Consider the following 15,774-nt stretch of genomic DNA (forward strand, 5'->3'; position numbering starts at 1 on the left):
GCGGAGGCGTAAATTATTTTGATGTGATTTTAGACTTAATAGTGTGTTATTATTATTATTACTATTATCATAATAATGATTACTATTACTGCGACTACTATGATGACTACACTTGTTACTATTTTGAGTATTATGACTGTTTTTATTATTAATATTATTGATAATATTATTTCTTTAGTCATCATTCTTCTAATTTAAGAACTCATCTTAATATTTAAATATGGCTGATAAGTGTATTAAAATTGCTTGTACACCTACAAGGGCCATACTCAAATGCTTAGATAAATACAATAATAATATAATTACTTTCATCATTATCATAAATATTACTTTTATTAATATTGTCACTGTTGTTATTATTATTTTCATTACCATTATGATTTTTTTTTATTATTATTATTATTATTTTTATTATTTTATAATTATTATAAGTATTATTGTCTTCATCTAAGAATTTGAATTTGGCTAGTAAATGTATCAATCTTGCTTATATACTTACTAGAGTCATATTTAAATTTTTAAATACATGCAATAATCAGAATAATAATTATAATAATATTAAAACAAAAACAAGAGTTATAAAAGTAGTAATAATAAAGATAATGGTAATAACTATAGTCATAACAATAGTAGTAGTAACAATAATGATAATGCGCATAATACTAGTAATAATGAGAATAATAATAATAACATCTTTTTAAGTTTAATGATAATTATGATAGTGATAATGATTCATAAAAACGTATGAAAAGTCTACTAGGTATATCTTTTTGCAATAAAAAAAATTATTGTTAAAGTGAGCAAGGACTAATTTCTTTTAACCTGATCATTAACATAGCAAATTATAGGCCAGTATGTGTGAGCATAGAAGAAAAAAGCTTTATCTGGGAGAGGACGTTTTAAGTGTAGTTGATCAAAAGGTACCAACCAATGAGTCTAAAGCAATTTTTACATTTGTGTATAGTAAGGGATGTAATACATTCCTTGACTTTAAATCTTAGTTCTTAATATATTGTATAGATTGTGAGCTATTAAGTTTCGAAGAAGTGTCTTTAAATGGTGGTTTATTGCAATTTGCGAGGTAATGATCGAATTTTTCCAAATCTAATGCAGCCTTTTTTGTTTGCATTAAACGCATCCACTTTTTTTACAAGATAGTTTTTTTATGTAGGATTCTTAAATTTCTTGTAGACACATAAAAATTGTTTTAGCCGTTTTTCAAGGCCTCATATGACATTTGTAGATTTTTAAAAATGTGTCAGTTTATTACCATACATTAAAACTCCTATTCTATTTTAATTTCAGCTTCTCGAAATTTTAAAGATTAAAAAACTTATCGAATTGTACTAAAATACTAAATGCTCAGTTTGTGTTCGTCATTTTTCTTTCCTACTAAAAAAAATTGTCGTAAGTGAAGATTACAAACATTTACTACAACTATAAAATCATACTAGCATAAAGTTTACACTAAAAAATTTAATGTTTAACTCTGGAAAAAGATAAAAAACATGATTTTATATTATTCTTCTGATATAGCTCAAAAACCATGAAAGCCTGCGATGGCTACAAGGGTATGTTACAGCGATCAGAATGTAAGGTGTACAGAAGTTAAAGTGAGATTCTTAACATTTTTACTTAATAGAGACAAAAGTTTAAAAGTAAGATCTAGATTAAAGTTAAATAAATTTTTAATTTGATAATAAAAATATTGAGACTTAGCACAAAAATAAGTAGTTGCAACCAGTGACCTCATTTAAAAAAAAAATTATATCGTTAGTAAGTTTATTCGAGTCAACTTTTATAACACAAGTAGGAGCTTTTACATAACTTATTTATAAATAATGATGTGTTCTGGTACATTTCAAATTTTTCGTAAAATTATAGTGGTTTGCAACATATGTAGTATCACTATTATCTTCATAAATTCTTTTTTCAAACTGAATTTTGAAAATGATCTAAAATCCCTTTAATCACATTGCGTTCACTTAGACTCATAGATGATGCAACATACTTAACTTTAGTTGACTATTTGAAAACACAGTATTGTTTTTTAATTTCCAAGAAATTATATTACTATATAATCTTAGAAAAAACCTGTCATAGACTTCCTACCAACTTTATTACCAGTCCAATCAGCATTAACATATTAATTAATGAGATCAGCTCTACTTTTTCTTTCATTAACTTACTTTAAATCATTTGTCGAAAATTAGTCTTGAAAAATTCTGAAATTATGTATAGAATGTATCTTATCATTGCTATTTTGTAATCTACTTGGATAGTAATTAGAAAAAAGTTCATATCAGATCTTGTACCTGGAGTTAAATAAATCAAAGCACCAATTTATTTCTCAAAATTAATTTCTTAACAAGCTAGTTACACTAGTTCTTGTTCTATTTTTTGCTAGAATTAGAGTCGCTTACAATTTTAGACGTTTAATCAATACTCAGTTGCTAATGTTCTAATGTATTCCTTTCAATAGTATCATATTTCCTTCCTCATAACCGTAATCAATATTTATTCCTGAATAAGTTTTAAAGTCTGTACTAGATCTCCTATCGAAAACTCTTTTGACAACGTGCTTTAAATATATTTAACTAATGTCTCACTTTAAAACAAATCTTTAACAATCAAAATCAAACTAATAGTTTTATTTTCGTAAGATTATAAATAAGGCAACTATAATTCTTATATCTTATAAATCTTAGTTCTTTAATACATGTATGAAAAAATTTACACCAAGCTTTTGGGCTTTTTTTTCATGCATTCGATGCTTCATATAATTTTAATACCATGTTAGAACTAGGTAACTAAGTACGAGTTGGTTGAAGATGTGTTCAAGAAGCTGAAGCAGGAAGATTACTGCCATTACTTCAGCAGCCCCTGGGCCAGCCTCCTTCACTTTACGAAAAAAAAGGAAAGCGTATGGATCATCTGTAATAACTACCGTTTACTAAAAAGTGTTACAATTCTATATGATTACCTTTTACCATATTTTTATGAGTTTTATAGTGCATTTTTTAGAGAAACCGATTTTTCTAAGCTAGACCGCTTCTAAGTGTACCACTGAACACCAGTTAACTTGAAAATTTTCTTTTAATTGCAATTATTATTACTTTCGGGCTGATTAAGTGTTTGGTCATGCTATTTGTTTTAAAAAGCGCGTATCAGTCCTTCAAACGCTTCATTAACTGCATGTAAGAGGAGCTGGAATCTAATTTTAGTTTTGTCGATGACATTCTAATCTTTTCGTCTTGACTTAAAGAATGCCTTTTCCATTTGCACATTGGGCTCAGGATAGTGCGTCAATTTAGCTTTGGACTTCATTTTGACTAGTACTAAGCACGTTTACATGTAATTTTTACTTGAGCAAAAAGATGGAGATTGCATAGACGCCTAAGACAGAGGGAGCTTTAAAATAATATAAGTCTATTTTAGCTCTAGCTGTACTTCTTTTTCACCCTTATGCTAATACAAAAACTCAGAAGGTAAATAATGCCTTGGATTTTGTAATGGCTACAGATGAAGAACAGTTTTATGCAATCAGTAGGAACCTTAAAAATTTTTCTCCCAAGAATTTATATACATAGACGAGGTGCATTACTTAGTTATCTGCTCTTTGCTACTTTTTAAGCAGCAATATATTTTAGATATTTTCTCGAAGAAAATGATTCTGTTATGGTTACAACTATAAGCCACCAATTTTTACTTTAAAACAGAAGGAAGTGCCGTGAATTCTATTATGTTTAACAATTTACTACTCACTCTGAGCACATTGTTGCATCTTTAAACTTAATAGTTGACCTGTTGTCACAAGTCAATCTCATTCGCATCTGTATGGAATTTAATTTTTTAGACCTGGCTAATCTCCAGAAGGCAGATGATAAACTTTAATAGCTACAAAACAAATCAGGATAAGCATTTTTATCATTATGCAGTACTAAGTGGGGACAGAAGCACCATCAAGACTTGTAATATCGTAGGTGATTTTTTTCAGCCATACATTTTTGTCCCATTTCGTAAAGCAGATTTATTTAATCTTTCTTAGACCCTGATTTATCAAAGTGCAAAAGTAACTGATGCCATTATCAAGCAAAAGTATTTTTTGCCTGGGATGCATTAGGACAATTAAGTTTGGAGCAAGGATCGCTTGGATTTTCAAGCATTTAAGGGAACTCTTTACGTAAAAAATTATTAAAGTCATTTTATGATGTCAGGTGCTCGATTCAAATACATTTATATAGATGTCATATGACCACTGCCAAACATGGTCAATAAATTTTCATGTCAGCCGAATTCTATCTCACTGAAAAATATCACCATAACAACAGTTTTGTATGCATTTTTCGATAACTGAATTTCTCTTTGTGACTTACCTGAGTATCAGACCAGCTACCAAAGCTTTCTGTTTAAATCACCAATCTTCCAGGCACTCTTAAAAACTTTAAAATACTGGAAATCAAACGTACACCTTTCTTCTTAAAAATAATTTTGCTCCAAATCCTCTTCCTTACTAGAGGAGTACCGTAAATACAGGGAAAATATCAGACCTGTTCTTGCGACACACCGTTACAAATCGAGAGTTTTTTTTTAAAGATTAGAGAACATGCATCTACGTACTTTTAAGGGCCCTCCAGTCAAATTATCTTTGGAGTGACCCTAATTTAGGTTATTTAAGATTCTTGAAATTACTTTTCATAGAATCACGCAAACCCAAGCATTTTGTCCCTAACGGTTTGAAACGAACTTGTTACCTGGAACAGTCACTTATTCTGGTACAATAGCAAGACCAACTTTAATTATAAGAATCTACTAAGATCTTGGACAGATAAATAATTAAAGTAAAAAAAAAAAAAAAGTTAAAATCATCAAATAATTTAGATGAAAAGTATTTTACTGAGCAAGAGGGAAATTTTTATCATGAAAGCGATATTCGAATACTTTTAGCCGAATATTAATTCAATCATTTTCTATTCAAGTATTCAATTAAAAAGTTCTGATTATTATTATAAAATTAAGACTGTTATGTAATACATGACTGGTGTGTATAAAATAAAAAGATAATACTCATGCGTAACTCTACAGTGTATCTGTTTTATACATAGTAGCTTAATTGTCTTCGTAGTGTGACAAAATTGTTGATGTAAGTCAAATAATTTTATGAGAATTCATGTGTTTATTTTCACACGAACTTAAAAGTTAATTAGGGAAAGAGTGTGAGCTTACGTATAAAGTTTCTAGCTTCAGTGGAGAAACGTTTTTCCAAAAAACTATACAGTTACTATACTTAGTATTAACAAGAATGTAAGCAGTAAGTCTGCAATGGTCTGCCAGCATAGCACGTTCTATTATCTTTTTCAGTAACAAAGTTACTAACATAAAAGTTACTCTTGTAACCAAAACAATGACCTGGATATCTATTCGATCCTGGTTTGCCCACGTTAAGTAGAGTTTCCAATTCATCATCGCAGTCAAACTATGCTTATGCTTTAGACTTGTTACACTCTGAATTCTCATGTCTGGCTGGCTGCTACTTTATATTTTTTATAAAGAAAGTTAAGGAAATCTTATATCACACGGATCTCTTGTTATGGTCAGCTCTAACGGTCTTCCTGTTTTTCCTTAATAAGTTGACCCAGATCATATGGGACATTAATCTTTCATTTAAGTTCTGTTATTATTATAGAAACGTTGTCTGCAAGACACAATGTGTCTCATTTCTTTTTCTGTTGCCTAGTCTAAATTAGTTTTGGATTTAATGGAGTTTCACTAAAAATGGGAGAATTTTAAGTTATAATGTAGGTGAAGCTAGTGTATACTTTGGGTATTCACAGGGATACTGTTAGTTACTACAGAAATTTCTGAAAAGATTGATTGTCATGACAGACAAGGTTGGCAGTAATTTAAGATTCTATGCGAGAAGTAATTCCACTTGTTGAGAACATGACTAGAGTTACGTACAGAAAGTTTATTTTTAAGGATAGAGAGTATATGTGACGCTTTGATTGTAACTGATTTGCAATTAACTATGTTGGTAAAGATATGGCAGGAAATAGCCTCACGAGCAAAGATCTTCACTCTACACTCAAAGTTGACTTGTAAGTCATATCTACAAATAGTGTATTTAGTAACAAACCATACTTTAATTGGTTGAAAGTGAGTTTTAACAATATATCCTCATTCTACAAGTTTCTTATCAACTTGAAGAAAGAGTTTAGTAGTATATATTGTATAAGATGCTATTAGTGTTTTAATAAAAAACGGAACATTGTAATTAGATAAGGTAAGAATTAAACCATAAGCATTTCAATGTTGACCTTAAGAAAGTGAGGAAAAAAAGCTTTAACTTGATTAAAAATGAGTGCGTTATGCGTGAGGGTAAATCAAGGATTTCAGATTTTGACCTTGAAAAAGTGCGATGAAAGTGGATTTTGCTTGATTCTCCCCGCGTCACCTCAACCCCCATGTCATACTTGTGGCTTTCTATTCACCACATAACGCTGCATCACATCGCATGAACACGCCACATATTTTGAATCTTATGAATTTTATTTATTTTTCTTTACAAAAAAAAAAATAAATAAATAAATAAAAAAAAGAGAAAAAAAAGAAAAAAGTTTCCAAGTAGATTTAAGCCCCGGTCTCTCTGCAAATTAGTCAAGGCCCTTACCCACTCTTCTACGACAGTCCCAAAATAAGGGATTCGATTCCTGCATGCTATGCTGTAGTTCGTAACTTATTTTGTATGTACATTTTTATTTAAGAAGGTTCGGTTGTTTTTGAGAAGATTTATTCTCTCACTGAAAAACAAATGTTGTACTTTAATATGCTGAAAGTACATACACATTTTTTTTCAACATTTTTTACCCACCAATTTTCAAGAAAAAATTCCTAAAGTTGCATGATTTAACATTGCTCTTATGGGCGAAAGCAATTATTCAGCCTTTGTTGCACAAATTTCGAGGCTAAAGATTTATTTCTGATAAGAAAAAAGTTTAAATGGATAGCTGAACTCTTAAAAAAGACTCTCGTATCAAAAAATGTGCACCTTATCAGGCATTTGGGAGAAATATCTATGCAAACGCAAACGAAGTCGTTAGCAGGTCTCATGCTAAGTGTATGGAAGAGAACCGAGCATTGTCTGCTGTCAGCTGGTCTTTTCACATGGAGCGAGACGTCTTAAAAAAATCGTTTCTAGAATTTGTTAAACTAGAAATCATGATCTGAAGTTTGGCCCAGCCTTTTTTAAGACTTCAAACGATAACGCTGTGCAAAAAAAGTTTGTTTTCCGAAAATTCATAACACACTTTTGTTGACAAAAGTTGAGTATCTTTTTGCTTTTTTTACGTCATTTTTTATCATGCAAACGTAAATGCATTTTATATGCAATATTTACTTTTATATATTTTTATTAATTTTTCAGTAAATGAATAATTGCTTATAAAATTTTTCATATTGTATCAAAATTTCAAAAACTAAAAATAATTTTTGTACTGTACAGTTACAACAATTAATTTTTATTGTGTTTTATTCTTTTACAATTTTTTTTTATTTGCAATTAAAGTTATTTTTTGACTTAAGGGCGATTTTCACACAGTTAGTACAGGAAAAGTTCAGAGAAATGAGTGGAACGCTAACGTATCCAGTAAAGCTAGCGACTGTTTTTCTTATGCGGATGTACTTACATACTAAATCTTTATCTAAAAGTATTCCTTTGTACACTCGAAACATTGGGAGACTTCTACAAATCGTATGAATGCCGTTTAACGTGATTTTTTTATAAGTTTAAATGTTGAATGTCGATTTTCTTAAAGGTAACATATTCAAAATAATGATACAGTCAAACGAGCTGCAACTTTTTTAGGTATTTTTGATGCTATTTTAATATACGTTTGACGTTTAAGTAATATCTGTCAGGAAACCTATGTGCAATGATTCTGAAGGGACATTTACTGGCATGTAATACTACCGTATTGAAGGAAGCTATACGACAGGATGATTTCTCCTAATTTTCTATGTACAGTTATATTTTGAGTATTAAATATTGACTAAAAATAAGTGTGGGAGCGTATGTGATAGATGTGAGCATGACATTACATATGTAATAAGCGTAGGCAGTTAAAAGTTGTTCTAAAATTACCGGAAGATTCGATGAAAGCGCGCACTCTTGTATTGACCAGCTTATACACTATTTTTATTGTATCATGCCGTTATACATTGCTGATAATCGTTAACTTATAACACGAATGAAAATAATACCAAGTAAACGTAGGAACGTTTACATATTCCCACGATAATTGCACCACCTTGGTACATAATATTGTTTCATAGAAGGTATTTTTAAACATAAAATCATATTGCTTGCCATTCGATTTTATAGGAGTATACTTTTGTACTTGGGGACCCAAGCACCCACTGTCCACTCCCAATATATAGAACGGTTACTTTATTAATTTTATAAGAATTTATTAATTTTATAAAAATACATAATATTAAGAATTAATTTATATTTAAAAAAAGTTTTTTTTTCCAAAAGTAATAAAAAAAAATACTTATTAACTTTTTTAAGTAACCGCGAATGTCCACTATACTAGAATTCTTAAAGAATTTTTTTTGTTTTATCAAAAAAACTGTATCAGGCATCGAAATTTTTTTTTCTGTTATAATAAGAATAATTTAAAAGTTTTATAAGAAAGGCATTAAATTTCATCGTTTTCTAAAAGACGTTAAAAAAAATATTTCTTACTGATTTAAATAGTTACAAAAAATAAGTATCTTAGGTTTAGTTTGTTAATTTAAAACTGGCTACTTGTATGAATTGCTTAAGAATCCTGTTATTATCAAAAGCCTTTGACTTAAAATGATTATAGATATCTGCAGTGTCGGGAAATTCAACTTAGATTCTTTAGAGTGGTTTGCTGACAGTTCAACGATTGAGCTAAAACAGATTTAGAAAGGTGGTCTAATTTTAATAACTATATACTAAAAGACAAATTTTAATTAGTTTAATGAAACTTAAGTTTACTTTTATTAATGACACCTGCATTTGATCTTATTTTTATGTATATCGTAAATGAAATAACCATTTTTAATATGTACCAGTGTGGTTCATTAACAAGTTAACTTTAATAGTTCAGAGAGGTACTTAAGTCAATCGACTAGTACAGTCAGAAGTGGCATGGAACTTACAACAGTTCTTATAAATAATTTTAAACTGTCTCAGTAAAAAATTATTAGCTATTGATTTACCCGTAAGTTGTAGCTATATTTGCAGCTATAATCACCTACAATAATAGCTATACTTGACTACAAAGTAGCTATAATTATGTACTGATAATAACTATAAAAAGTAGCTGCTTCTAAGTATAAATCTTACGCAACTTTTAAACAAAAAATTCAGCTATTAATGTAGCTAATTACAGCTATAATTCATGGGTAAAATAATAGCTGATAATTTTGGACTGAGGGGATGATAAATTTTTTAAGTGAATTTTCTGGCATATGATAGTTACTGGAGATCTTAGGTGAGATCTTACGAGATGGTCATTGTCAGGAAATATTAATAAGATTATTTCCTTATGACTAAATCATTATTTTGTTAAAAATATTTTATAATGACGTACATTCAGAAAACAAAGACGTTAAAACTAATTCTTGGCACCCAAATGCAATGAATATTTTTTTTTCCGTCAAAAATACAATAAAGCGTTGACTAAGATTCCTATTATTACAACTGATAAATGTTTTCTCACATCATAAGAATTTTTTAAGAGTACATTTCGTTAAACAGTTTACTACAACTCCCATACTACAGAATCATATAAGATTGATTCAAGAATAACTAAAAAGTACTTCGTTTACTTTAATAAAAATTCTCTTGGTGCTCTTTACTAATTATATAAAAATGTTAAGAGTATTCTCTTATTAGAGACATTTGCGTATTCTTAAAGAATTATTTTACAGTGAAAATCTGCGTATTGGGCTGGTTTGTTAGCACGTTTGAGCAGTACTAGTGGATAAGCCTGTTTAAAGCTTTAAAAAAAAAACCAAAAAATAAAGCATTAGTCTTATAAGACAAATAAGATAGCCCTGGCGAACTGGCCTTGTACAATTTCTTGCGGTAAACACACATGGAAGTATCTTTCTGCTCATTTTTTTAAAGGATGGAAAAAATAGCACGTAAGTTTACAGGAGGAATACTGAAAAAACCATAGCAGTAATTTACTACTAAAAAATATTCAAAGATACGAAAGGGATTGAATTTCAAACTAAGATTTGACTTTGACGCTAAAGACACTAGTCGAATTGAAATTAAATATATTTTTTGACTTCAAAAATAAGGCAATTATGTATTTTTTTTAAAATTATATATCGAAGCTTTAAGGTTCTAACTTATTAATTTTTTCTGTTGATTTTGACTAAATAATACAAATTTTATTATATTTATTCATTTATTGATCTTCAGAAAATGTATAATTGTTAGCAAGAAGTGACTTGATAAGAAGTGACATAATTGGAAAAAATAATGATAAGGGTTCTTATGATAAAAAAATCCTTCTTATACAAACAATTTACATAAGTAATACAATATTTAGGATATGCATCTTAGACGCACGTAATGTCTACATAAATCAACTAATGTAAATGTGTGTGTGTGTTTGCGTACGCGCGTATGTGTGTGTAGACGATGGAAAGAAACCCCGACACGCAATTGGGAGTAAAAGTAAGGCCTTTGCTGCGTCCAACCTAACTGAAGCATGGGGGGGGGGGCATAAGGAAAAAGGCCCTAATAAATGGACAGAAGTTGATAAGAAAAGAAGAACTAAAGGAATCTCTGACAAAGTAGCAAAGCCGGCTGCAGCAAAAAAACAGACAAAAACCATGTCCAAGGACCAAACCTGAGAACATGCTAGTCAAAATTTTGGGAGTAAGTGTGCCCAAGTATTAGCCTTTATTAAGAAGGTAGATATAGAAAACATAGGAGTGTCCTTGTCGAACTGAGAAAAATCTCCACTCAAAATGGGATTAGTTTGCAGCAGCACTATGGAATGCCATAGTGAGGAGTGGGGGCGTCAAGACTCTGGTCTCACGGGAGACTTGGGTAATGCAAGATTTTGACCCTACAATCACGTAGAAAGATGTCGTGGGGGCGGTTGTGGGTTGCTTTGACAAGGAAGGATAGCCCGACATTGTCATGCGACTATCAGCCAGCAGAGTTAGGGGAAACTGAATCACTTATAATAAGGCACCTTTCGTGGCTGTTACGACCGTTAATTAGGAGGACCACCTACGTCTCGGTAAAGTGAACTGCAGAATCAGCCCAGAAACAGTAGGCGGGACCGCTGTTTCAGGTTCCTGGGTTTTGGGCATCTTGCAGGCATTTGCAAGGGCATAAACGTGACGGGTCAATGTTGGAGGTGTGGTAAGTGTAGACACTGGGTTGGTGGCTCGCTGACTAAATAAGTGGAGCGCTACCTGAGCACAGAGGTAACCCCTACGCCTAATCTCCATCATGTAGTAGGATCGGCAGTATGGGCAGCACTTAAGATGGCTGAAGGAGATAGGTGGAAGATATGGCGCTGATTCTGCAGGGTAACCAACAGAGGTTCTGGCTTTCACAGATAATGCTGGACCAATACTCCCAGATCTCAAGAGTGATGCTACTCATAATCAGTAAGCAGTACGGTGACAGCACAGGAACATACTGGTGCGGTGACCTACGGGTGGCGTAGTGATCTGCGACGAGGGCAAATTCCCGGTTTCTGACTCTGGAGCCGTAGCTTCAGGTGGATTAGGAGTGGCCGCGTCACCTATGTGAGTTGCTACATCTTCCAAACATAGCGATCAGCGTTTTTCAGGAGCAGCTCGCTGCTCTAGAGAATGCCGTGCTCAGGTTTAAGGAGGTGGGCGACGTGGTCTTAGCCAGCAATCTGAACTCCAAGGCCATTGCTTGGGATGAGACGCAAACTGATACCAGAGGGCGGGTCATGTTGAAGACGGCCTCAAACCTCGACCTCACTGTATTAAACTCTGATTGCAAGGCAACGTTCAAACGAAAAGGAACTAAAAGTTTGATAGTCAATGTGATGCTCGCAACGCCACGAATAGCAGCGTGGGTGTCTTCCTGAAGAGTTTGGAGGACTACTCGGCAAGTTATCATCAGTTTACTTAATTCGAACTGCATCGCAAGAATCGCTCAGAGTGTGATCCGTTAAGTAGAATGTTACATGGCTCAATCAAGAAGCACTTCGCAAAGTCCTGGCCAATAAGCCATCTCCAGATGATCTAAACATCATCGCAGGACCAGCGGAGGCAGAGTAGCTCGTGGAGTCAACCATGCAATGTATCAAACAATAGTGTGACGCAAGTATGCCCTGAAAACCCGCCAGGTCAAATCGTAAGCCAAACTATTGTTAGAATGCAGAAAGAAAATAGCTGACATGCAGAGAGAGCGTCACAGACTCCGTTGCAGATCCCAGCATTTCCAGTGAAAGGAAGATGAAGAGGAGGGAGTGTCGCTGTACGAGGACGCAAAAAAAAACTGGTAAGGGCAATTGAAGGAAGTGAAACCCGTTGTTGGCACTAGCGTGTTGCTTGGGGCTTGGGCTACTGTATAGTCACAAAACGACTGAGTGGCTTGGGACCTGTAAGACTTACGGAGACATCGTTTATGCAGGATGTTGTTGGGCGCTTTTCTCAGTTTATCTTAAAGAGGAAGAAACTGAGACAGCCGTAGTCAACGAAGTTCCATTATTTACGCAATGGAAACTGTTGACGATCCTATCAGCACTACTGTGATAAAAAGATACCAGCCCGGACGGAATAATTGATAAAATCCTAACGATTGCAGCAGAGAAGAAACCACATTCTCTAGTGAATACGTTTCATGCTTGCTTAAAAGCAGGTATATTGAGCAGGCCGTAAAAGATCCAACGCCTTGTTTTTCCTGACAAGGGTAAGGGTCCACCTGTGTCATTCCAGCCTCTGTGTATACTGTTTGACTCAGGCAAGGTATTGGAGCGATTAATCTAAACGCGTCTGCAAGGGGTAGTAAGCCTATCTGACAACTAGCATGGTTTCAGGGTCAGCAGATTAAAATGTCACGCATTAACTGATTTCTGGAGTGTGTAAAACGGTTATAGCAAGCTCCTCATGGGACAAGAAATGCTTGTGTCTTGATTAACCTAGACACTAAGAACGCCTTTAACTTGGCAAAATGGTCCGACATAAAATGGGCCCTGTACAAACAAGGCGTACTGGCGTACTCAAGAATAATCCTAGACAACTATCTCCAAGACCATGTGCTTTGGTATAATACAGCAGAGGGACCAGAAGAAGTCAAGTTGACGCCTTAGGGCTCCGCACTTGGTCCAGACCTCTTGAACCTTATGAACGATGGGCCCCTGAATTAAAAAATTTCCAAAAAAATAGAGCTGAGGGCTGTATGGACGATATTGCCCTGGTCATTCTAGCAACATCCTGGGCCCAAGCTGAGCTTAGGATCGAGTGGGCAACTTCCAGATTGTCGGAGTGGCTAGGGAACCATGGCTTTCAGCTAGTTGGCTATAAAATAGAGACAGTTGTCCTTACTTAGCAGTAATGGTTTGGCATTAATTTTCGTGTCAACGTCACGAGTGCGGTGATGTGCAAGAGATCCGCGGTGAGATACCTCGGATGGTCAGTTGACTCTCAACTCACATTCGGGAAACACGTTAGGAGAACTGCGAAGAAGGCCCTAAAAGTGACAGGGGCTCTGTCATAACTAATGCTGAATATCAGTGATCCACGAGAGTCCAAGAGAAAAATTCTTTCGCTGGGGGCAAACTGTGTCATGCTGTATGATTTGGAGGTTTGGGTGCATGCGTTAGCAGTTGCATGGTTTCAAGGCCAGCTAACATTAATGCAGCGGGTTGGAGCCTTGCGAGTCACCTGTGCGTATCGCACAGTATCTTTGGCCCAGTGATATTGATTGTGAAAACCGTGCTCATCGTTTTTTTTTGGCGCAGTAAAGCAGAGGCAGGTTTTTGGTAAAATATACAGAGTCAGACAACGTCCTACGGAAGAAGAGTATGTGACTATGGCAGCGTGAGTGGGACGAAGCTGCTAAAGGTAGGTGGACACACTGATTTATACCGATCCTGCGTCCATCGTTCAGATGTAGCCACAGCGAGATCAACTATAATCTAACCTAGCTCCTCTCAGTCCATGGGCAGTATAATGCAAATCTTTGCCACATGGTGTTAAGATCAACAACTAATTGTGATAACTGTTCTGTAGTAAACGATTCAGCAAAGCACACTTTCATCTAGTGTGATAGGTGGCAACAGAAGCGGCCGAGGCTAGAGAGCTGTTTAACTAGAGACATCATGGCCAAAACATCATCGGTCTCATGTTAAGTGACGCTCGTACATAAGCGGCTGTTGATGGAACTGCCTGGACAGTTCTCGAACAGGCAAAGAAAGAGGAATCGACTCCCTGACAGTATTGTGTGAATTCATACTGTTCTGAGTTTTTCTACTTATCAGTAAATGTGTATCCTACAAAGAAGCACTAGACACAAAAGCTAGTCCTCAGAGACTCTAGGTCCTTTTTAGGACTCGAGAGGATAAGACCCTATGGCAATTGGTATCAACCATGCTCGCTTATTCTGTGAGATGCATTGTTCTAGCTAGTGACTCCACCCTAAAGTAATGCTAACGCGGTTCTGGGGAGGAACAAAAGCCACGTGTCATGGAAAGGGGTCTAGTGGGTATGTGTGGTAAAATAAAAGAAATCCATTAAGTCCCACACTACTGCTGTCCCTCCAGTGTGCCTCAATGTATTTTTCCTTTCCCCACAAAAAACTACTACTACTACTACGACTACTACTACTACAACAACCACTACTACTACTACTACAACTACTACTACTAGCACTACAACCACTACTACTATTACGACTTCTAACACTACTATAACTTCTACTACTACTACTTCTACTACTACTCCCGAGTGGGGTTTTCGTTAGTTTCTCCATACCGAGCACTTCCCCGGGTGGCGGATAGGGGCATCCTCTTAAAATATGAGGTGACGATGAGCAGCTGGGGTAGCTCTCTGTGGTGGTGGCCGGGAGCGTGGATCGGAAAGTGTGTGTGGCGTTGGCGTGTGTATCAGCGGCGATGTGGACGGGGGACTAGTGCCCCATGTTTCCATCGGCGTGGATGCATGGGCCGGCTCTGCTTATGCTCCTTGTTGTTCGCTTTTTGCTGCTTCCGTGGTTGGCACTCTATTGCTTGATGCGGGCCAACAAAAACTAGCACCCGTTGTGTATAGAAGTAAGTGGTGGTTAAAACATTCTTCTTAGATACATGCATCACACACTCTCTCGCTTTTTGCTGCTTGTTGTTCGCTTTTTGCTGCTTCCATGGTTGGCACTCTATTGCTTGATGCGGGCCAACAAAAACTAGCACCCGTTGTGTATAGAAGTAAGTGGTGGTTGAAACATTTTTCTTAGATACATGCATCACACACTCTCTCTAAACAAACACAGAGACACTTACGGATTGTTCTGGGTTGCGTGTGGTGGGTTATTTTCCGGGCTTGCGTTGGAGGCCTGACGGCGGGTGAAGCCGGATGATGAGGCCCAGGTAAGTCTGGGTAACCACATGCTCAGTTGTTCAGGACTCGAGAGCATCAGCACCTCTAGCAAATTGTGTCAAGTTAGCTCGTAAATGCTGTGAGACGCGATGGTCTCCCTGGTGGCTCCGCGTTGAAGTAATGCTAACGCGGTTCCAG

The 15,774-nt window shown here is 34.9% G+C and overlaps 1 protein-coding gene across 1 annotated transcript in view; it reads right to left on the minus strand.

The window, feature by feature from the left end:
* Nucleotides 1–15,774, minus strand: part of Apoltp (Apolipoprotein lipid transfer particle) — a 2,496,658-nt gene that overhangs the window by 2,063,878 nt on the left and 417,006 nt on the right. The gene's annotated exons all lie outside the window — the stretch shown is intronic.

Source organism: Copidosoma floridanum, unplaced genomic scaffold, assembly GCF_036245765.1.
Source record: "Copidosoma floridanum isolate Cflo_tuat_1 unplaced genomic scaffold, Cflo_Japanese_pri ptg000004l, whole genome shotgun sequence".
Classification (NCBI taxonomy): Eukaryota; Metazoa; Arthropoda; class Insecta; order Hymenoptera; family Encyrtidae; genus Copidosoma; species Copidosoma floridanum.